This window comes from Balaenoptera borealis, assembly GCF_965194805.1.
Source record: "Balaenoptera borealis genome assembly, chromosome: 3".
Classification (NCBI taxonomy): domain Eukaryota; kingdom Metazoa; phylum Chordata; class Mammalia; order Artiodactyla; family Balaenopteridae; genus Balaenoptera; species Balaenoptera borealis.
In genome coordinates, this window is record NC_138866.1 from 30333964 (window position 1) to 30359566 (window position 25603).

At 38.6% G+C, this 25603-nt stretch overlaps 1 protein-coding gene across 6 annotated transcripts in view; it reads right to left on the bottom strand.

The window, feature by feature from the left end:
* The window catches only part of SIPA1L1 (signal induced proliferation associated 1 like 1), a 376440-nt gene that overhangs the window by 179730 nt on the left and 171107 nt on the right, over positions 1-25603 (bottom strand). For all 6 annotated transcript variants that reach the window (XM_082384312.1, XM_082384319.1, XM_082384318.1 and 3 more), the window contains one exon: positions 12687-12748. The gene's annotated coding sequence lies outside the window, so the exon portion shown is untranslated. The remainder of the gene's footprint in view (positions 1-12686; positions 12749-25603) is intronic.

Here is a 25603-nt window from a genome sequence, read left to right on the forward strand (position 1 = left end):
CTCCATCCTAGGCCCGAAGTCCTACCCACCCTCCCCTTTGTGTGACCGAGCTTTTGCCTGCTCACAAGGAATGCACCCAAGGCAGGTAGGTGCCCTATCAACTTTACCCTTGCCTTCATCTGATATGAAAACTGAAGAATACCTTTTGCTGACACAGATGGTCATGAGATCCCCGGGGTTGGGGAGCGGGGAATCCCTGGTTCCCGTAGGTGTGGACTTCTTCTCCCTTGGTAGTCAGCTTCTATTTTTAGCTTTGGCCCCCCCTTACATCCCCTGTACCTCTTTTGGCAGCACCATATGCAGCTGCGAATGCCTCTGGATCGTCATCCGCCCAATCCTGCTTGTAGGTAAGTTACCTACAATAAACTTCATAACTGCATTTTATGGAGCTGCCTGTTTCCATTTTTCAGTCTCAAAGTTTCTTCTCAGTTCGGAGGATACTACTCAATATCTCTGCCTTCCAACACACACACAAAAAGCTGACAGTACTAAACACTAGTAAGAACATGAAGCAACTGGAACCCTCACACATGATTCCTTGCTCAAGTATAAAATGGCACAACCAGTTTGGAAAAACAGTTTGGCAGTTTCTTATATAGTCAAACATACATCTACTCTATGATCCAACAATTCTATTCCTAGGTATTTATCCAAGAGGTATGAAAATAATGTCTACAAAATGACTTTATAAAAATGCTTATAGCAGCCTTATTCATAACAGCCAATAACTAGAAACAGCCCAATCTTAGAACACTTAAGACCTATGCATTTTATTTCATGTATATTATAAATGAGCCTCCCCCATAAAATCCCCGAAACTCTAGAAGAATTAAGGTATATAAGAGTGATGGACTAATCTCTCCCTCCCCTACTTTTTGTTTCTCCTACACTGGAAACAAGAAAGAGAGAGTGAGAGATCTGAGAGGTGGTGAGAAAAATTTCTGCTGGAGAGAGAAAGAGCTGAAGGGGGAGGAGAGAAGGGAACGCCAGGACTAGAGAATTCACATCTGGAGAAGAAGAGGGGACCACAGCGTCCCAGCACCCACAGACTGCGTGAAGAGTTCAACTGTGGGAAGGCACAGGACCTCATTCAGCATGGAGGACAGAGGAAAGGAAGGAGTTGGGTGCTGAGAAGTAAGTTTATCCTCCAGCATGGCGGATCCACGGGCTTGCAACAAAGCTGCCTTTAACTCCTTCCTCTCCCTTAACCCAATAGTCTCTTCTTTTGTGCCATCTGATGGAAAATGTATTGCATGGACAGCCTTGAGTTGGTGCTGTGTGACCACTACAATACTTGCCTAAAATAAGGAGAGACTATCTGGCAAAAGACTCGAATTTCTCTTTTGAATGATATATGCATTGTGTCAACATGGATTAACTTTTAAAGAAAGAAGTATGCAAGAGTCCATATGTTCCCTGCTCTTTAAATGACTTGTTTTGTTATCTTTAACAAACAACTATGCATTTGGGCCTTTGTTTACTTATACTTAAAATGTACATCACAGACTAATAAACATTAGAATCCTTGCATTAGCCAAACATTCTGAATACAGAACATGCTCTCTAGGTTAATTTACTTGCCAATAGGTGGAACTTAACAAATGGCCCAATAAATGGCCCAGTAAAGAAGCTAATTCACCTCATATGGAGTATGAATTATTATTAGGTGGAGGTAAAAAATTACACATAACATGAACAAGTTCTGGTTTCTGTAGAAGCTACAACTTAGACTTCCTTTTCTCTGTACATTTGAGTCCCCTTTTTGAACACTACATGACCTTACCCTAATTTCAAACAATTTAAAATGTCTAAATAACTGATGAGAGGTATCATCTCTCTTTTGAAGGAGGAGAATTCTGACCTAACAAGAGCTAAAATGTTTTCCTCGGGGCAAATCAAGTGTTTCCACTGCTAGTGTATCCTTCTTTTTCTTATTCAACAAAGATATTACTTCCAGGATAACTGACACAACTTTTTTGTCTTCCCTAGCTAACACTATACTCTACAAAAATCCAAAATTCTGGAAAGTAAATTCTAGGAATCAACTTTATTACAGTCTTTCACAGAATTTAAGTTCCATATACACTGGAAAGGAAAGAACAGACAGGGTGAGCTGAGAAATGTCCCTCCGATCAAGCAGTCTTAGGATCCATGCAATAATCAGCTCACCTCTTCCCCTCGGTGGAGCAAGCCGCTGACAGCGAGCGACTGGTGTTTTGAAACAATTCCAAGAGGCTTGTGAAGGTAAACTACTGGCCAGCTACAGGGAATGTCAAATCTCCATGATGCGGTCTTTTTAGAGCTCCCCATTAGAGTCAGCACTGGTTTACTATGAGATGCAGGAAAGCATTTCTCATGAGGAGCCGCTGCCAATGAAGAAGCAGTTTTAGGCCAGCTTCCAAATGCCACCTGGCATCGCCCCAGGGATGAGGCACCCGCTCAGATGATATCTGCGGCAGAAGCAGCATCTCTTCACCCACAGGGGGCTGGGGACTTCACAACAGTTCCGCTTTCCAGCTACTCTGGAAGACAGGGGAAGGAAATGTCTCCCTCCACCTTTAATTCTCCTTGCAAGTTCTCTCTCTGTAGTCCAGGTCATATAGCTCTCCACAAGAACATCAATGTACACAAATTGAAAAGCCTGAGGGTGAAGAGTTAAATCACACACACACACACACACACAAGCTGTATTCTGTATGAAAGCTCAACAGAAACTACAAGTCCATCTGTCAGAGAAACCGTCCTCTCGCTGAATAGGAAGGGAGATGGAGAACTGAAAGCGTAATTCCAAGAGCCAGTTATTTTTCATGGGGCCGGGAACTTCATGGTCATTGCCAATAGAAACGTACTGCCATATATAAAGGGCAGTGACTCCTCTCTTTGTAAATATTATGAAATACCAACCACTAGCTTGAATGTAATACAAGCTACATTTGTTCAATGTGTGAAGCTTTTTCTTCTGCAAAAGGTCCAAGTAGGTAAAAGCTGGCCTAATCAAGAAATAGCTATTCCCTGGAAACAGGAATGTCAAAAGCAGCCGGTTCTCAGACGGAGGTCAAGAACTGAACAGAGAATATTTATAGTTGGCCACTCAAGCAGAGAATAACTGTAACAACATTCTCTCCCATTTATGACACTTTACAGTTTACTAGAGAGCATTTTTGTATTCATTATCTCATTTGGAAAAATAGGCCAAGTCCACTCAGAACTGTAAGAAGTATCCCAGCACCAAAGAGCATGTGGCCCTCTGCCCTTAGAGGGAAAATACTCACAAAATCAAAATAACTGCATTTTCCCTTGTGCTGAAAAACAGTAACTAAAAAACTATCTTGCAGGCCCGATTTGAAAGCAACATCCCATGACCACAGTTAGTGGTGAGCTACATGCAATAAACACAACCAAAAAAAAGGGGAGTCTGGAAAAGAAAGACAGTAACTACTTACTAAGAAACCAGACTTTTTTTTTTCTTTGATTGTTCTTCAAGCATTGAAACGTATAGGAAGGGGCCTACTTTGTCCTTTTGTATCCAGAAATACCAAAAACAGACACAAACTCCAAAAAGCATCATGACCCTGCCTCTATTTTATAACATTTGGAAGAAAATGAACTTGACAATGAAATTTAGAGCCCTAGTAATGAAGACAGAGAGCTCTGAAGTAGCAACAAGAGAAGGCAGAAAAGAAACGCTCAAGTCCAGATCCCATTCTGCCAGATGACTGCCTTCCCTGCCAAGGATGATATCCCCACCTAACAGGTGAAAGGATTATCCCTCACGCAGTGATTCCCAACTGTGGTTTCAGACGACCACTAGGGGAGTCCAAGAATCTCAAAGAATATGGCAAAATTTCAGAACATAATTTTAATCCCACCAATTTATGGAGGACTAATGTACCCCAAAAACTGAGTGTAGGAATGGTTGGAAATCACCTCTCTGGGAACTAGGCAACAGTACAGCCTTTTACTTTGAAACATGAAGATAAAGTAACTTCTCACATTTCTCACTCCCCTAGAGAAAAAGAGATCCGACTATATAACATTAGGGAAGAAGATTTGATTTTAAAAAAAGGGTATTCAACTTATATCACAGCCTCCTCACAGAATTAATGAAGGAGGAATCCATCTGGTCGGAAATTAGAATGGCTATTTTAAAAAAAGAGTGAGCCTATTTTTTTCCCTGCAGTTAACACATCAGCAAGTCAATCAAACTTTCTATTAACTGAGCATCTACTATGAAAAGCAAAACAAAACATGCACAAATTAGCTACTGCTTAAAGATGCCCTCAGACCTTGCTTAGAAATGGTAGCTACCTGGTGTTATTTCAGGTCAAAAAAGAAGCAATGGCAGAGTTTGCAATTCCTCTGTGGTGGGTTACTTTTTAAGACTACAAATTCCTCACCTGAACTCTTTTCTCTCTAACTTTCTTCCCACATCAGGTTGACCCCTTCATTCTTTACCTGAACTTGATTTTATTCCCATCCTCCATTTAGAACAAAGTCAAACTCCCCCCCCTCTTCCTACCAGCTGCCCCCCATGTCTTTCAAATCAAAAAAAAAAGGAAATGGGGAAGGAGAGGTAAAAAGATAACCCATTTTGAAGGAATGAGAATGAAGATTGGGAGACCAACTGTAAATGACTTATCCAAATCCTTCTGGAGAAGAGATTACATTGGAATCTTATCTGAAACAAACAAACAAACAAAACCCTATCAAGCTATCTCTGTGAAGGAGTAGTGAACTTAACAGAATCAGGAACCCACTGATAAAGAGACAGTGTTATAACGTGTTAAGAGTCCAAGTAGCAAATTAAAAAATAGGGAGGTTTCTTTATTTATAACTTTAGCATTGGGTCTGAGAATAAAATAAATAAATTTGAAATAAATCTGAAATAAATCTAATGAGTGTTATGCAAGAAAATCAACTGATACACACCCCCAGCATTGTGAATACAAAGACAACAGTTCAGAATATTAAACACGATCATGCAAAGTCTAAAAGTCCCATGAAGCCACCCATAAGTAAAACAGGCAGAAAAGATAGGATCACTATTTATTAATGATAATATTTTGAAAACAAATTAAAATTTGCTTTCTTCAACCATTTAAATGCAAAGATCTTAATTTGATGCCTATAACTAAAAACACACTATAACACCCAGGAATCAAAGTTTGAGTGTTTTCCAACAATACAAAATTATAAAATAATTTAAAACTGGACGGTATTTGACCAATATAATTCAAATCAGTCTCTCAGTGGAAGAGACTAACGTCGCAAAAGTGAAATCCCACATGCTGTTGCTGTCTGAAGAATCTTCAAAGACAGTGCTGTGTTCTTGCTAACATTAACAGCTGCTGAAACAACAATTCTTTTAAAAATCCTCATTTTCTTCCAGGGGTGCAGTTTCCCAAAGAATCCCAGGCTAAAATCTAAATGGACACAGGGCCAAAACCGAGTGATACCACAAAATTCAGACTTCCTTTAAAACAACTTTTACATTCTTTCCTTGGAAGAAAGGACAAAGGACAAAGCTCTCATCATTTGCTCTGTTTACACCACAAAGGCTTCAGGACAAGAAACTCTGGGGGTGATTACTGGCCAACTGGTTGAAGTGCATCCCTGCTCATAGAGAATGTTTCCGTTATGGACAGACACTTAAAAGAAGCCCTCTGGAAGCTAAGAGGGTTGTGGCATACATACCAAGTTATTTTGAGCCTCAGAGAAAGAGGCCAGCAAACAAATCCTCAGAAACAATCAAAACACCACAAAGGGCAAATAGTTTCTGATCCAGGGAGATGTCTGTTGCTTCCTTGTGGTGTGATGATTTGAAAACCAGACAATAACTGGACTTACTGTAAATTGAAGCATGAAGTGGGATAATGGAGATGTGAGTCAGCGCAGAGTTCCCTATGCTTTGCAATGTTGCATTGTTTAAGTTACGGGACAGGGGAGGGAGCAGAGAGGAGGGGTACATCAGACAGAAAGAGGCAGGGGACAGATATACCATATCAAAAACAAGTCCAGGAGGGACCCTGAATTCAATTACCCTTGGAGAATTACCGAATGCAGCCTTCGGTCACTTGCCTTTTCTCTCCTATCTTTCTATCAGGGGAACGGAGACATTTCTTTTAAAGATATAGTATTCCTCTTCCTATATAACAGCTTACTTTATAAGACTCCTTCACTTAAAAACAAACAAAACAAAACCACAGGCCTACATAGAGAAATATACCCTATACCAAAAATCTCTCCCTAAAATCGTTAAAAACAAAAGCTAACCAGAATAGGCCAGAGCCCAGCTTCCCTTTAAAGAGGCTCCCTCTTTATCCTATGATGAAATGTCAACAACCTCTTGATATAAATACTTGAAGTTCAGATGATATTATGTTTAACACATTCCATATACAGGTATTTAAGAACTTCTGGGTGCCACCACCCAGGTTAGTCCTTCATTAATAATTGGTGTGGGTCCCCCTGCACCACCCTTTTAATGGTGTGCTCTGTATTCTGTGAGAACAGATTATTAGCTCATGTTAACCACAGCTACTTCTGGGTGGTAAAATCACAGATGCTTTTCATTTTCATCTTCATTTTATGTTTGGCTGTACTTTCCACATTTTCGTAGGTATGTATTGTTTTTGGAAAAGTTATTTTTTAAATTTGGGAGGAACACAGTGTTAAATGAGGTTTTCTGGATACTTCGAAAAAATACAACCAAATGGATATTACTCCAAATGATTAGCAAAATACAATAAAAGAACAGAATTTTAGCCACAATGAATGCTGGGCCTTGGCTTGAATCTTTATAAACAACAAGCTCCATGCATTTGCAGAGTGAATGGATGTACACTGATGTCTCCATCTTTAAAATGAGGACACTGGGCTTCCCTGGTGGCACAGTGGTTAAGAATCCGCCTGTCAAGGCAGGGGACACAGGTTCGAGCCCTGGTCCGGGAAGATCTCACACGCTGCGGAGAAACTAAGCCCGTGCGCCACAACTACTGAGCCTGCGTGCCACAGGTACTGAAGCCCATGCACCTAGCGCCCATGCTCCGCAACAAGAGAAGCCACGGCAATGAGAAGCCCGCGCACCGCAACGAAGAGTAGACTCCACTCACCACAACTAGAGAAAGCCCGCGTGCAGCAGCGAAGACCCAAGGCAGCCAAAAATAAATAAATTTATTTTTTTAAAAATGAGGCCACTATGCAGTAATAAAATGGGTATACCATCAAATTTTCAGGATGGGGCCAAATATTCAGACAGAAGTAGAGACAGCTGGCCTGTCTTCACACACTGTTTAGCAGAGTTTTCCAGAGTACAGAGGGGGCACCTACCGGTACAGATCAGACTAATTCTATTTAATTGATTTGAGAAGAAAATTTAAAAAAAACCAAAAAACAAAGAGGGTGGGAAGCTTCCACCAGGGATTAGCATTCATTTAGAAAACTGAGATTTCATTTCCACAAAGTTAGAAGGCATCTGCTACTGAGGGGATAAGATATCATCAAGCATAAAACTCCAGATATTTCTACACTCGTTAAGAACTTTGGAATTCTTGACCTAGCCTGCCACTGCACCCACTGATGAGAGATATTGACTGCCATGGAAGAAACAATTCACACAATGTAATCGAGAAGCCATAAAGTGATGTTAAATTCCCACTAGACATAAACCTTTCACACTCGTCTGCTTAGGTGTTGGCTAATGACCCAATTATTTACACAATATGCAAACTAAGGGCCATAAGGTTGGGTGATTTGTATTTGGTACGGAAGCATGGTCTCTTGGCTCCTAGTTGCAAAAAGAGATTAAGTGAGAGGTTAATTGGGTATTAAACAAGTCCTTACAACAAACAGGATGGCAGTTCTTCGTAAACAGGCACCCTTTTTAAACACAGCCTAAATTGCTAATATGAAGGTCTCTAAGATTTATATCAGGGAAAAGAGCTTAACTAACTGTGTAATAAGGAATTTTATCAAGGGTATTCACTGACATGAAATACTTTACCAATCAGTTTCTTAGAAACTCACTCTAAAATCTTTCAACTTAATTCAGCAGATGTGCTTACCATAATTTTACAATTTGAACACCTGATTTTCCAAAATGAACATGACAGTGTATAACAAATAGCAATGACCCAGACCAACAAAGACAACCCAACTCACGTGCTTGTGCACATACACCCACAGACGCAAAACAGTAGTCACGCCTGCAAAACACACAATTACACAGCGAGCTATGGCTTTCTTCTACTTCCTGTCAAAAGATGCATTCCTGAGAGGTCCACTCACAGATATTCCAATATGAAAACAAAGATTTATCCACGTATTAAAAAGTCAACTAACATTACAAGTTGAAAATCTGGTCTTTTGGCTACTGACTGGCTAAATCTGCTTGTCTTTTTCTCTTTAGAGCAGAAACAATAAGATGTTAAGTGCTGGGCAAGATCCCTAATGCACCATCAGAGAAAACCCGTAAGGAAAAAAAACCCAAAAAACAAAAAACCTAATTAAAAGGCTTACTTTCTATCTAAGAAAAGTCTTCACTTTATCTTTATCCCCAAATGACTTACAAATGTCCTCCACTTTAGAATGAATATGATTATTTTAATGTTTTGCACTAAAATAAATTGGAACAAAGTGAACTTATGATTCAGTGAAGACCAAAAAAAGACTTTCACCCACTTCATTGCCAGGTAACTGACAGGTGTCAATAAGTCAGAGAAGAAAAGGATATCAAATTTCATCCTAAATATGAGAGACACTGATGAGAGACACTGATGAGTGGTTCAAGTTAGAAGACGCAAAACGCACACAATATAAACTTCCAACAACCATGCTGCAGGAGTTAAGCTGAGACTCTTGGCAGCAAGACAGCCCCTGGGCCTCCCTTCCTGAAAGACATGGATGGGAGACCAAACTGGAGCTGGAAGATAGGCAACCACTACTACCCCTTCACAAAGGAAAGGCTAAAAAGCGTGGAGGAATGTTCTAAAACAGACCCGCAAAACCCGAATTGCTTACAAATGTCAAATGTTCCACTGCTTTTCACTCTATCTAGGGAAGAAATTTGCTTTCACAAATGGGTACATACCCACAGGAGTATCTTTAAACTCAAAGAACAAGTCTCCCTTTCTAGTTCCCTCAATCAAAATAAAGAGTGGAAAACATTTAGTAGCATTCTGGATAATTTGCACCAATTTAGATGATTCATGTATTGCTTCCCCAGACTAAACGGTCTATGGCTAGTGATTTCAAGTCAACAAGGGTGCGGAAAGCAAGACCTAATTACAGATCTGAGTCACTGTCTATAAGTTCCCTCAGCCCAGTGGAGCATCCCCCAAAGGGCACCATTTCATTTTGAGGCATAAAAACAAGCCAAGTCTACAGATCCCTTTACATAGGAAATAAATAAGAAGACATCCTTCCACAAGAAATAAAAATATCAGTTCACTGAATTGATCTTTTAAAGAAAAACGTCAGTAGTCTTTTTCCCTTAAAAAACAACTATAACACTAAAGTTTTTGAAACAAGAATATGGAAATAAAATTCATTACAGGATTATAGCTTAAATATCTTGCATTTCTTGTCTATATTTGGCCTGCTATACAAATGGCATTCCATTTGAAGGCTGGTCATCTCCCAATGGAAGAGATTTACTAGCTCTTTTCATAGGGGCCTCACTGATTGGGTGTTTCCATTTGATGGCTATAATCTTCTAGCATTGGCAACATTTTAATTTATGATCCTGGGCCCACAATGAAGGAAAATAGCTAAAGACAGTTATATTTAAATAAAATTAAAAGAAGGATCCATTTTTTTAACAACAGAAAAATGCATGCACAAAAACCTAAAACTGGATTTCTATAAAAGATGTTATTGAGTCTGTAGTGTGGATACAATCTATATGAATTAAGGGGAAAAAAACCTTTTGGGTTTACTTTTTTTTCACATGTTAAACATTTAAGAGATGAGACCTCCCTGGTGGCGCAGTGGTTAAGAATCCATCTGCCAAGGCAGGGGACACGGGTTCGAGCCCTGGTCCAGGAAGATCCCACATGCCGCGGAGCAACCAAGCCCGTGCACCACAACTACTGAAACCCACGCGCCTAGAGCCCATGCTCCGCAACAAGAGAAGCCACCACAATGAGAAGCCCATGCACCGCCACGAAGAGTAGCCCTGCTCACCGCAACCAGAGAAAGCCCGCGTGCAGCAACGAAGACCCAACACAGCCAAAAATAAACAAAGTTAAAAAAAAAAAATTTAAGCGAAAAATAACACCCTGGGAAAAAATGGAAATCCTCTTCTGATTGTCATAAATCTTCCTCTGACATTTTATCGGTATTTACGCTCCCAAGTTGAGAGGATTAATGATCTCTGAGTGGAAATGTCTATTCAGTCTGTGGAGGCAACATTCCAAACAAGAACCAGGGGATACGACTCCTCAAATGGCAAAGAATGGGTGTTTTGAATGCACAAGTTAAATGACCTAAGAAATGTTTCAGACAAGGATGCTACAAAATCGTCTCCAAGACTCATGCTGGGGCACAAAAGGAAATAATGAGATACTACAATTCAAAGTACCATGCTTCACAATCTGTTCATAGGAGTGGATGTCTCCTCTATAACTGCTGCCACCAGTACAAGGCGGAAACAAATTTAGAAAGCACGTAAGTCAGCTTCGTCAGTATGATGGCTAACTGTCAGAGTGCAGGAGAATGCATAGTTTTACCCAAGTTTGCCAAAAGCATGCATTATGACCACAGGATGAATGGAGCTATTTATATGAAAAAGTAACCAACACACTCTGAAAAGCTCACTGATGACACAGTCGGTCCTGCACATGCCAAACCTTCACAGGAGTGCAGGCGCGGGTGTGAACTCAGCAGCAGACCAAGCACCAGACTCCAGAAGATAAGCGTGTTGATTAGACTCATCAGCCACTGAAAATCTAACACATTTCATTACGGATCACCAAGAGGCCTAATAACAGATCTTCGGACAAGTATCTGAGAACACATTTATAGCTTCTTTCTGTGATCCTGAATTTCTTCTCAACTTTTTTGTGATTTTAAACAACAAATACACACACAGTATCTACGTTTACCTGAAGTGAAAAAGCATACAAAAATCATCCTACACGTACGTGGTAAAAGCACAAACGAATGCATGAGAAAACAAAGATCAAAACCAGGATAGAGGTTCCTCAGAGGCGGAGAAAGGACACTGCTATGAGGGAGGATGGCCGTAGGTTTTTAACTGTTCCATAGAATTGGTAAACATTCTATTTGTCTAGACTGTTGTAGCAGGACACATAATAAATATCTGTTATATCATCCCTTATGTAGTTTCTGTATTTGAGTATTCACAGTAATTTTTGAAGAACAAAAGCAAACAAGGAATTACAAGTCCGGTATAGACTGTTCTAAGAAAACACAAGGGACAGCTCCACACTGTTAAATATATACCTATACAAGGGGATGGTTTTCAGGTCAGCAGTCTAAGACCCTTTTCAGCGTTCACAACCCAAGTGGGTTGATTAAAAGGCAAAACCTCCAGGGAAAGAAAAGAGAGAATCCGAAAGCAATGTATTTCATTCTCATGTCTTTGAATATGAAATCACTGCCTGTGAATTGTTCAGAGTGAAGAGGGTGCCCTCAACAGCAACACACCCTGTCAGATTAGTTTAACAGTATGAGTTTGCCTCCCTTTGCAATTGCTCCCACATTCCCCAGGGAGGAACTAATGGAGTACTAAAAACAAATGGAGATGAAGTGAATCACCTAGGCTGTTTTGGCTCCCAACTCAAACTGGCTTAAACAAAAAGGAAATGTTACTGGCTCACATGCTTGGACTTCTGGAGGAGAAACTGCCTTCAAGTCTGGTTCCTCTGTCCTCCACTCTGTGTGACTTCCTGCTCGGCCTGGAGCCACACCAGACCTCACACCAGAGCAAAACAACATCCAGAAGAAGAGAGGCAGAGGCAAGCTCTTCCGGTAGCTCTGTTTGAAGTATGAGAAGACTTCTGCCAGAAGCTCCTGGCAAACCTACTTTGGAGTCTCCTTGCCTACAGCAGGATTAGAGAACCATTCTTGAAGCCAGGCCGCTGGCCAGTTAATGCCCAACACTGGCTGATGCCTCCTCCCCGATGAGTTAATCATGTGTGAACACAGCAGGGATGGGACTGTCCCTCATCAGGGCCCACCCTGGAGCTGTGGTCAGCTCCTCAACCCCATAACATGGAGGAGGGGCTTGTGGGGGGGTAGATGAGATGCATAATATGGATTCAATCCTAATGTCTACTCACTAGCATTTACAGGGAAAGGCCTGAGCCATTCTGTGTTTATCAGAAGATTAAATATATCATAATCGTGATATATTTGTATATATATAAAGCTAGAGATGCAAAAATCAGATGACCAAATGAATTACTTCCTTTGAGAAAAGCAGATTTTTTTTGGCCACACCGTGCTCGTTACAGGACCTTAGTTTCCCAACCAGGGATTGAACCCAGGTCCACGGCAGTGAAAATGCTGAGTCCTAACCACTGGACTGCCAGGGAACTCCCGAGAAAAGTAGATTTTTAAAAACTTTGTTCCTATACCTCCACTGTTCCAATGAGACATTTAAAGACAGAAAATTAACACTTTATAAAGCACGTAGGTCATAGGAAGTATGGTATAGTACTTACTATATTCTTGTGCCATAGCTACAGAACTTTAGATAATAGCATCCACATTAACAATGTATAATCTGAAAAAAAAAGAATAAAAATAGTTAAGTACAGAAGAAATTTCATTAAAAACAGTTGCATCACTTTAACAAGTCTTATTTTTTTCCCTGAAAGAAGTAAACCAGCATTTTTAAAGCAAGCAGCTGAACTTAAATTAAAAATGAGAAAAATATCTGTAGTATAAAAATTCTTCTATCTTCAAGTTAAAATTATCTGCGTCTTTTGTAGATCTGACCACCACCAAACAAACAAACAAAATACATTTTAAGCAAGTAAAATTGCCCTGGACTGCTATTTATAAAACGGAAACAAAAGCAATTATTAAACGGACCTCAAAAACCATGTCCTCTAACCCCTACAACACACATCCAACCTACTGAGTTCAACGCAACTTAAAGCTAGATAAATCAGCTTCAGTTTCTAAATTCCTAAACTCAGAGATCTGAGGAAACAGTCCTCAGAAAAGAATGCACATATCTGATTCAAATATTTGACACTGCATCTTAATAAAATCTTGGAATATTCAGCATACCTTGAAATGCTAAAGAAACACAGCCAAAGAACTGGGGACTCTAAGACACTGGAATGTCTTTTAATATTCAAAAGAAAAAGGTCTGTCCCTAGCCAGACCTCAGGACAAATAACAATATGGCAAGTCACACTCTTAATTCAGAAGGACTTTGAAAACATAAAACTCTAACCATGGATGCCTGGTGTTTCCTGGGGATGGTGTGCCTTGGCAAGGCTGAGGATAGTTACTGCCCATCTATCTACAAATACCATGTCTAACTTCACTTTCCTCAGTGTATGTAAGATTCAGCCATGTTGTTGGCATTAGTTATGGTCTGCAGAAGAAGAAAAACCTTTTCCTCTACCCTCTTGGATTCAATTCCTGGGGACTTGCAAATTAAACTGATGAAGACAAATTAATAAGAGAAAAAGGCATATGTTTCTTTATTGATGTTAATGTTTTTTACATGCATGGAGATGCCATGGAACAATGAAAACCTAAAGTGTCAGTTAGATCCAGGGGCTTATACACCATTTTAACAAAGGGCAATAAATAGTGGAGAAGTGAGTAAACAAAGGAAAAGAGGGGGTTAGGCTCCTAAGGATGATAAATTGTGGGAAGGTGACTAGGAAATGTATCGTGGATAAGAATTGTTTAGTAAGATTTGTTACACAGACTCAAGTGTCATTCTCTTCTTCCTGCTATGGCAGATGGGGTGTCCTGCTTACACCCCAAATTTATGCCCTGCTTTATAAATGGAAATTTACAAATGGAAATTTATGCCCTGCTTTCTGGAAGAAAGGGGGAGGGCAAAAAGCTCTTCCTGTGTCTGATGTTTTTAGACTTCCTTCAGTCCAAAATAATTTTCATGCCAAAGTGGCATATTTTGTGGTGGCATATTCTGATCCCCTTCATGTTCATAAAAATAAAAATAAAATAAAACAAAAGCACTATTAAAAGAATAGAAGTGCAAGTCTCAGAAAAGAAGATGATATTTGCAATATATAAATCCAGCAAAGGACTCATTAGAATATAAAAAACTCTGACAAAATAAGAAAAAGACAGATCACCCAAACAGGATATCAAAAATGGCCAAAACGCACATGAAAAGGTGTTCAACATCATTCATTACCATGGAAATACAAATTAAAAACCACAAATGAGATAAAATTACATACTCATCCAAATGGCTCATATGCAAATATCTGACAATACCACATCTTAGGATGCGGAGCAATTCAACTCTCATATGCTGCTGTGGGAGTGTGAACTGGAAAACTGTTCAGCGATATCTAATAGAGCAGAACAAAAACTGTGGCCTAGCAATTCCACTCCTGGGGAAATACCTTCTAGGAATGCATATACATAGGTCCTAAAGACACATATATTTAACGAAGCATTAATTGCAATAGCCAAAACTCAGTAACAAATAAACTGTGGAATATTCATATAATGAACACTATTCAGCAGGGGGTCAATCAATTTTTTCTGCAAAGGGCCAGATAGTAAATATTTTAGGGTCTGCAGGCCAAATGGTCTCTGCGCCCTGTTACAACTACTCAACTCTGCCTTTGGAGTGCAAAAGTAACCACAGACAATATGTAAATGAATGGGTGTGGCTGTGCTCCAATAAAACTTTATTTACAAAAACAGGCAGTTTGCATGCTACACAGTAATTAACATAAATGAACCATAAGTAATTCAACAACACAGATGAATCTCACAAACTTAATGTCGAGACAAAGAAGCCAGACACATGACAGAATGTACCATATGATTCTATTTTATAAAGTTCAAAAGTAGGTAAAACTATGTAAATCAGGATAGTAACCTTTTAGAGGGAGCAGTAAAGCCTGGGGGGAAGGAAGAATTCTGGCAGGCTAGTAATACTGGGTTTCCTGGTTTGAATGGTGGTTTTCCGGTTATACTCAATTAGGAAAATTCAACAAAGTGCTCCTTTATGACACATTTGTCTCCATATGTATAACAGTTGAATAAAAAAGTGATATATTTTCAATTTTTATAAATAAAGAAAACAGGCCAGTAATATAAGTGAATGATTTCTCAAAGCTCACTAGCCCCGGATGCAGTAGCTGTAGCTTTGTACCCTTGCTAAGCGCGGTCCAGAAACAACATCCCTGCCCCTTTGCTTAGTGTGACGTCTACATTACAACTAAACCTCTGTGCTGAGTAGCAGGTAGGACTTTGGAGAATGAGCTATGATTAAATAGAACACACAGGAGTGGCAGGAAGAGAATGCAATACAGAGGGAGAGAGGGAAGTAACAGATGGTGCATGAAGAGACTGGTGGAAATAAGCCCCTACATTTTAACATAATCTGCTGAATAATCTATACAGAAAAGAAAGTAAAGTAAGCAGCTTAGAAACACAATGTGGAAGGTTACTAAACTTGTCTTTTGGACAATAATAATGACGTTTTAAAAGCTGACTAGTGCTCCTAAAAGACCGTTGAAGGGATTTTGTTTCCAGTACAACAATTTCTTCCAATCTAACAGGTTAAACGGGCAGCAAGCTTCAGCTTTTCAAATGAAGAGGCAAATCAGACAGATAATATAGTCTTGACTTTTTAGGTCTGCATATTTTAAACAATTTCTATACCCCGGTTTCATCTCATCCCTCTATACTGCGTCTGAAAATTTAATTAGATATTGTGACTTCCCAGGGATCACAGGAAGCCATTAAATTACCAAGGTTGTGCCCAAATATATGAGGAGAGGCAGAAAATACAAAAATGTCAAAGATAACAAGATCATGGGCATCACATTCTATTAATATGGGCTTATATCATGGGTGAAATAAAGAGAGAAAGAGTAAAGAAAAAGTGAAAAGAACTGACATCCACTCACTATACTGTATTCACTGTATAACTGATAAGTGCAAGAAACTGAACGAGATGCTAGAAATCCAAGGACAAAGTTCCTGTCTTCAAGAAGCTCAGTTATAAAGAAGATGAAAAGCCTATGCATCAATAATTTAAATCAAATGTCACAAAAGTTACACGATATTTACAAGTGCTATAGAGCTATGAATTAACAGAAGAGAATTACTAAATGGAGGAGTGAAATGCAAATGGGGAGAGATGGGTGAGGAAAGGAAGTCTTTACCTAGTACGTAAGAGCTGAAATGGGTTTTGAATGATTAGAGATGGGCAAGACAAGAAGAGGAGCAGAGCATTATTCCAGGCAGAGGGAGAGAATATGCAAAGGCATGGAGGCATGAATGAGCCAGTCATGCTTGAGGAATAAGAGGAAATCTGAGGCTTCCAGAACATGATGTATAAGGACAAGCTAAGACTGAGATGATGGAGGGACTTGTCAATTATACTAAGTTCAAATTTTATCTTACAGGCATTATGGAACCATTCAGGTGGGAACTGGGGGAATGAGAATGGGATACAAAGAATAGAGGGGGAGTGATAGGTCTCCAGATGTATCTTTTTGCATAGTTTTGACATTTATAACCATAGTACTGTTAAACAAAATAAAAAGGTAAACAACCAAAATCAAACAGTATGTGAAGGTAACTCAAAATGAAACACATTCAGTAATAAGGGAACTGTATTACAAAGGTATAAGTAACCACACTTAACTGAGTACAGAAGAAAAGAACTAACCTAACCGCTGTGGAAGCCAGTATCTTGACTATATACTCTGAGACTAGAGAAAAAACAAAGAAAGGAATGGGAAAGACCAGAATGAACTGTATGGTATCAGACTGGAATCAGAGATATCATGGTTTTTAATACATATTTCAGTAGATAATAGATATTGGTAGAGGCAGATATGTGTAGCTCTGTCCTCTGACAAAGACTAGGAGCAATGATACCCCTGTAGCAATGAGCACATGTTGCACCCAAATACTGGCTTCTAAACACCACCCTCCAATAAGGGGAACCAGGACTACTTAGAGAAATGTCTGGCTGCAAAGCTAGGAAAGGGAAAGTACCAGATGAACCTAGAACATTTTGTGGTACAACAAAGTAAGGAGGGCTCAAAAAAGATATGGATTTATCAAAACGACTGGAACTAACCTGAAGGGGCCAAATCTGGGACAATCTGAGCAAAAAAATTAAAAAATTATATTAATACATTATAACTTATAGGATAAAACAAATACCCATGAGTCCATATCGATAAAAAATAAGTAACTGAATACACAAATAAATGGGCAAGAAGGCCAAGCTCCTTCTTGTAAGAGAATTTCAATTAATAAGTGTAGAGAAGAATGATGGAAATAGAAAAACCACCATTTGACAAACAGCACAGATTAAAGAAGACAAAGGAAATAAAACAACTAAATGCAATGTTGGATCCTAGACTGGATCATGGTCCAGACATAAATATTATTGAGATAAGTGACAAAATATGAATAAGGTCTGTAGCTCAATTAACATTACTGTATGAATGTTAATTTCCTGATTTTGATAAGTTTACTATAGTTACATAAGATATTAGCATTTTGGGAAGGTGGGTGAAGGGTATGTAGAAATTGACCTGTTTTTGCAACATTTTTTTTTAAGTCTAAAATTATTTCAAAATGAAAAGTAAAAAATTAAAAAAAGAAAGAAAGAAAGAGAGAAAAAAGAAAAGAAGGAAGAGATGAGAGATTGTGAGTTACAATCGTCTTAATCTAAAACCTGGCTTCAGGCCCTCTTCTCTCTGTGCCAAATATTAAAGCTAATAGTTTGGGTATTTTTTTAAGGTATATATATATATACATAAATGTATAAATGAAAAGCTTGAAAGTAATGAACAAATAGAATATTGTAAATAACTAAACAGAACTGAAAAAAGAACTGAATAGAATTTTAGAACTAAAAATACGATAAAAAAAGCTTAGAAAAAATTCATGGGACTTCCCTGGTGATGCAGTGGATAAGACTCTGACTCCCAATGCAGGGGGCCCAGGTTCGATCCCTGGTCAGGGAACTAGATCCCACATGCATGCCGCAACTAAGAGTTCACATGCCACAACTAAGGAGCTCACCTGCTGCAACTAAGGAGCCCACGAGCCGCAACTAAGACCCGCTGCAACCAAATAAATAAATAAATATTTTTTTAAAAAAAGATCCCCACACTTTAAAAAAAAATTCATTAGGTGAATAAATTACATTTGGACACAGATGAATAATGGATCAGGAACTGGAAGACAGATCTAAAAAAAACCATCTGGAATGCTTCCCAAATAGACAGATGCAACCATAAAAGTGACATTAAGAGGCACGGATAGTAGAGTGAATAGGTATAACATTCACCTAAGAGGAATACTAGAGAAAGAAAATGGAGAGAATCAATACTGTAAATGACACCAATCCTTGAATCCAGAAAGGCCAACAAACAACAAGCAGGGGGAAAAGCAATACTGAGGGACATCAGAGTAAAACTGCAGAACACTAAATAAAAAGCAATCTTAAGAGCAGCAAAGAGAAAAGAGAATCACCTACAAATGAACACCAATTAAGATGACTCTTGATTTCTCAACAGCAACAATGGAGCCCAGAAAAGGACTACTATCTTCAGTGACCTAACAGAGATAACAATTAACCTGGAATTCTATAACTAAAGACGATTCCTTCTAGAACAATAAACATTTTCAGCCAAACAAAACCGAGAGTTTACCATCAGCTGACACACTAAATTATAAAGGAAATGACCTTTGCATAGAAGTAAAATGATACCGGATAGAAGACCTGAAAGGCAAGAATGAATGATGACCTCACAAAAGACAACAGTTAACAAATAGATGAAAGATGCTCAACTTCATTAGTCATCAGAGATACACAAGTTAAAATCCCCAGTGCGGTACCACTACATACCCAATGGAATAGCTAAAATTAAAAACCATGTTGACAAGGATGTGGAGCAAATGGCACTTCCCTTATACCTTTGGTAGGGGTGTTAACTGCCTACTTGAAAAACTGTTTGGCGGTATCTACTAAAGATGAATGTGTGCATACATTATAACTCTGCAATTCAATTCCTAGGTATATAGCCAACATAAACAGACACATGTGTGGCAAAAGACATGAACAAGGATGTTCACAGCAGTGCAATTCATAACAGCCCCAAACTGAAAACAACTCCAGTGTGCATCCATAACAGAAAGAAAAAATAACTGATGAATTCATATAATGGAACACTGCAGTAAGAAAAAGAAGAAAATATTTGCTACCTGCAACAACATGACTATATAATGCTGAGAGAAAGAAGCCATATACAAAAATACATGCTATATGATTCCTTTTATATAAAGTACAAAACCAGGCAAAATTAATCATCAATGATTATAATTTGAAGTCAGAACAGGTGCTTTTAGAGTGACAGACTGTTCAATTTCTTGATCTGGGTGCTGGTTACATAGACAAGTTCAATTTTTGAAATTTATTGATCTATCCACATATGATTTGTCACCTTTCTGTATGTATGTCATACTTCAGGACAAATTTATTTAAAAGCAGAATGAATGATGAGCAAAGATACTGGCAGGAATATTACAGGAAAAAACGCTGTGTTCTTCTCATTGCAACCCACCAGGTGGCACACAATTTTCATTTGTATTATTACTGATGATGTTCACATTGATGAACTGATTAAGGTGGTATCTGCTAGTCTTCTCCACTGCAGAGCTACTTACACTTTTCCTCTTGGTAGTTAGTAAGTATTTCTTAGGGAAGTACTCTGAAGCTATGTACATATACTGTTCCTCATCAAGATTTCAATTAATCAATCCATTCATTCTTACATTTATATTATTCATCCATGTATTCAGTGGGTTATATTATTATTATGGTTTCTTATAATCTATTATTACCGTTATGTGTTTTGTAGCCCAATCAGCCCCAGATTGGGCCAGTGGAAACCCCTTCAAGATGGCTTCTAGGTCATTTTGACATGACCTCATCATTTTTTGAGCATTCCCTTACTTTCTAAAACTAGATGTTTCAGGCTCATTTTGTACTTTCTTACCATTTCTCCAAGGAGCCCTGGTTCCTTTTATTAGAGAGTGGTATTTAGAAATCAAAATCCAAGGTGGGATCAAGATGGCAGAGTAGGAAGATCCTGAGCTCACCTCCTCCCATGGACACATCAAAACTACAGCTACATATAGAACAAATTTCTCTGAGAACCACCTGAAGACCAGCAGAATAGCTCATCTACAACTAAGAAAATTAAGAAAACACCAAGATGGGCAGGAGGGACAGAGACACAGTCTAGTCAGAACCCACACCCCCAGTGTGAAAACCCGCAAGCAAGAGGGGATATCACTAATGTGGAAGTCCTCCCTAAAGAGCAGGGGGGTCCTGCACCAGTGAGATGAGCCCTCACAATGTCTGGGTTTGAAAGCCAGCAGGGTTACATTCAGGAGAGCTGGAGGGCTTTCTCATAGAAACCAAGATGCTTAAAGGGCCTGTGCACAAACTTACTCACTCCAAGTCCCAGTGCAGAAGTGGCAGTTTGAAAAAGCATCTGGGCCATACATAAAGGAGATTCAATGACCGATGTTACGGCAAGTGCCAAAGGGGCAAGGATCTGTTGGAACTTCCTCCCAGAATGAAGTTCTGGTGGGTGCCATTAAAAAGAAAAATTTATTTTATCCTCCCTCTACCGAGCTGGCCTGGCACTGGTGGATGTCGTTTGTGACATCAGCGAGGTATCTTGCTAGTGCCACTCACCCAGCCCCAGCTTTCCCCTGTGGACCTGCTCCAGCCAGCACCCTCCCAAAGTGGCCCTTCTCCCACCACACCAACAGGTGGCCTCTGTCGGGACGGTAACACCCCCAAAGCAGATCCCGTCCCTCTACACTGGCGGGTGGCCTTGGTCCAGATCGCCACCCCTCCCCAACAAAGTGGCTCCTACCCCTGGAGGCCAGCCCTGCCCACCAGCACAATTGCAGCAGTCAGAGCCAAGCCTTATAACAAGCCAGACTGGGGGCCAACCCACCCAACAGCGCATCTGCAGGAACTGGAGGACCACCACAATAGGAGGGTGCGTGCACCCCACATGGGGGAGTCTTCTGGGGCACCTGGCTCTGGTGACCAGGAGGGATTGTTCATCTGGGTCCCACAGGAAACGCTCTACATAAGACCTCTCCTTCAAGATGAGGAGACACAGCTGATCTACCTATTTAAAAAAAAAAAAAACATGCTAAGAGGCAAAATTAGGAGACAGAGGAATATGTTCCAATCAAAAGAACAAAATAAACCTCAGAAAATGAACTAAATGAAACGGAGATACCTATCTGATAAAGAGTTCAAGGAAGTGGTCATAAAATTGCTCACTGAACTCTGAAAAAGAATGTATGAACACAGTTAAGAACTTCAACAAAGAGATAGAAAATATAAAAAAGAACCAATCAGAGCTGAAGAATACAGTAACTGAAATGAAACTATACTAGATGAAATCAACAGCAGATTAGATAATGCAGAACAATGAATCAGTGATCTGGAAAAGAGGGTAGTAGAAATCACTCAAATGGAAGAGTAAGAGAGGGCTCCCCTGGTGGCGCAGTGGTTGAGAATCTGCCTGCTAATGCAGGGGACACGGGTTCCAGCCCTGGTCTGGGAAGATTCCACATGCCGCGGAGCAACTAGGCCCGTTAGCCACAACTACTAAGCCTGCGCGTCTGGAGCCTGTGCTCCGCAACAAGAGAGGCCACGATAGTGAGAGGCCCACGCACCGTGATGAAGAGTGGCCCCCGCTTGCTGCAGCTAGAGGAAGCTCTTGCACAGAAACAAAGACCCAACACAGCCAAAAAATAATAATAATAAAAATAAATAAATAAATAATTTTAAAAAAAAAGAGTAAGAAGAGAAAAGAATTTTTAAAAATGAGGATAGTTTAAGGGCTCTCTGGGACAACATCAAACACATTAACATTCATATTATATAGGTCACAGAAGCAGAAGAAAGAGAGAAATGTACAAAAAACTTATCTGAAGAAGTAATGGCTGAAAACTTCCCTAACCTGGCAAAGGAAACAGACATCAAAGTCCGAGAAGCAAAGAGAGTTCTCAAAAAGATGAACCTAAATAGACCAACACCAAGACACATTATAATTCAAATGTCAAAAGGTAAAGATAAAGAGAGAATTTTAAAGGCAGCAAGAAAAAAGCAACTAGTTATATATAAGGGAATCCCTGTAAGACTATCAGCTGATTTTTCAGCAGAAACTTTACAAGCCAGAACAAAGCGGCATGATATATTCAAAGTCCTGAAAGGAAAAAACTTACAACAAAGAATACTCTACCTGGCAAAGTTATCATTCAGAACTCAAGGACAGATAAAAAGTTTCTCAGATAAGCACAAGCTAAGGCACTTAATATGCCTTACAAGAAATGTTAAAGAGACTTATTTAAGAAGAAAAGAAAGGCCATAACTAGAAATGAAAATATATGAAAGACATTTTATAATAACCTGTATGGGAAAAGAATCTGAAAAAGGTCACAAAATAAGTCTCAATAAATTTAAGAAGAGTGAAGTAACATCAAGCATCCTTTCCAACCACAACAGTGGGGAACTAGAAATAAACTACTAGAAAAAAACTGGAAAAGACACAAACACATGGAGACTAAACAACATGCTACTAAACAATAAATGGGGCAATGAAGAAATAAGAAAATACCCTGAGACAAATGAAAAGTTGGAAGGTTGTGTTTAAACTTCCAAAATCTATGGGACACCGCAAAAGCAGTTCTAAGAGGGAAGTTTACAGTGATATAGGCCTACCTAAAGAAACAAGAAAAAAGTCTCAAGGAAACAAGAAAAAAGTCTCAAATAAACAATCTAACCTTACACCTAAATGACCTAGAAAAAAAATAACAAAGCCCAAAGTTTGTAAAATGAAGGAAATAATAAAGATCAGAGTGGAAATAAATAAAATAGAGACCAAAAAACAACAGAAAAGATCAATGAAAGCAAGAGCTGAATCCTGGAAAATATAAAAAATTGACAAGCCTTTAATCAGACTCATCAAGAAAAAAAGAGAAAGGCCCCAAATAAATAAAATCAGAAAGGAAAGAGGAGATGTTAAAACTGATACCACAAAAATACAAAGGATCATGAGACTACTATAAACAATTATATGCCATCAAATTGGAAAACAGAGAGGAAATGGATAAAATTTTTAAAACTACAATCTTCCAAAAACCAGGAAGAAATAGAAAACCTGAATAGACCAAGTTACTAGCAATGAGATTGAATCAGTAATTTTAAAAACTCCCAATAAATAGAAGCCCATGGCTTCACAGGTGAATTCTACCAAACATTTAAAGAAGAGTCAAAACCTGTCCTTCTCAAACTTTTCCAAAAATTGAGGAGGAAGGCAAGCTTCCAAACTCATTCTACATGATGAGCATTACCCTGATACCAAAACCAGACAAAGACACGGCAAAAAAAAAAAAAAAAAAAAAAAAATTACACGAAAATACCCTTGATGAACAGGATGTAAAAACGTTCAACAAAATATTAGCAAAGCAACAATACATTAAAAGGATCATACATAATATTCAACAATACATTAAAAGGATCATACCCCATGATCAAGTGGTATTTATTCCAGGGATGCAAAAATGGTTCAACATCCACAAATCAATCAACATGATACACCACATTAACAAAACAAAGGATAAAAATTATATGATCATCTCAGTAGATGCAGAAAAAGTTGTTTTCACAAAATTCAACACCCATTTATAACAAAAGCTCTCAATAAAGTAGGTATAGAGTAAACACACTTTAATATAACAAAGGCTATATATGACAAACTCACAGCTAACATCCTACTCAATAGTGAAAAGCTGAAAGGTTTCCTCTAAAATCAGGAACAAGACAAGAATGCCCACTCTCACCACTTTTATTCAACAAAGTATTGGAAGTTGTAGCTATGGCAATTAGATAAGAAAAAGAAATAAAAGTCAACCAAATCAGAAAGGAAGAAGTAAAACTGTCACTATTTGCAGATGACATGATACTATATATAGGAAACCCTAAAAACTCCACCAAAAACTATTGGAATAAATGAATTCAGCAAATTGCAGGATACAAAATTAACATGTAAAAATCTCTTGCATTTCTATAGACTAATAACAAACTATCAGAAAGAGAAATTAAGAAAACAATCCCACTTACAATTACACCAAAAAGAATAAAATACCTTGCAATAAATTTAATCAAGGAAGTGAAAGACCTATACTCTGAAAACTATAAGATATTGATGAAAGAAATTAAAGATGTCACAAGTAAGCAGAACGATATACTGTTCTCATAGAACAAAAGAACTAGTACTGAAAAAATATATTACAATCAGTTTTAGAAAAACTATCCAAACTACCAAAAGCAACATACAGATTCAATGCAATTCCTATCAAAATATCAATAGCATTTTTCACAGAATTGGAACAAATAATCCTAAAATTTGTATGGAACCACAAGAGACCCCAATTAGTCAAAGTGACCTTGAGAAAGAAGAACAAAGCTGGAGGTATCATGCTCTCTGATTTCAAACTATAATACAAAGCTACAGTAATCGAAACAGTAAGGTATTAGCATAAAATAAGACACATAGATCAATGGAACAAAAGAGAGAGCCCAGAAGTAAACCCATACACATATGATCAATAAATCTATGACAAAAAGGCAAGAATACACATGGGGAAAAGACAGCCTTGCTTCAATAAATGACATTGAGAAAACTGGACATGCAAAAGAATGAGTCTGGATCACCCTATTATACCATATACGAAAATAAACTCAAAATGGATTAAAGATTTGAATGTAAGACCTGAAACCGTAAAACTCCTATAAGAAAGCATGGGCAGTCACCCCTTTGACATCAGTCTTCATGATATTTTTTTTGGATCTGTCTCCTCGGGCAAGGGACACAAAAGCAAAAATAAACAAATGTACTACATCAAAGTGAAAAGCTTTTACAGTGAATGAAATCAGCAACAACTGAATGAGAGAAGATATTAGCAAATCATATATCTGATAAGGGGTTAATATCCAGAATATATAGAGAATTCATACAACACAATATCAAAAAACAAACAATCCAATTAAAAATGGTCAGCAGACCTGAACAGACATTTTTCCAAAGAAGACATACAAATGGCCAACAGACACATGAAAAGATGAAATTACAATGAGATAGTACCCCACACCTGTCAGAATGGCTATTGTTGAAAAGATAACAAATAACAAGTGTTGGCAAGAATGTGGAGAAAAAGAAACCCTCATTCACTGTTGGTGGAAATGTAAATTGGTGCAGCCACTATGGAAAACAATACGGAGGGTCCTCAAAAAATTAAAAATAGAACTATCACATGAGTCAGCAATTCCACTTCTGGG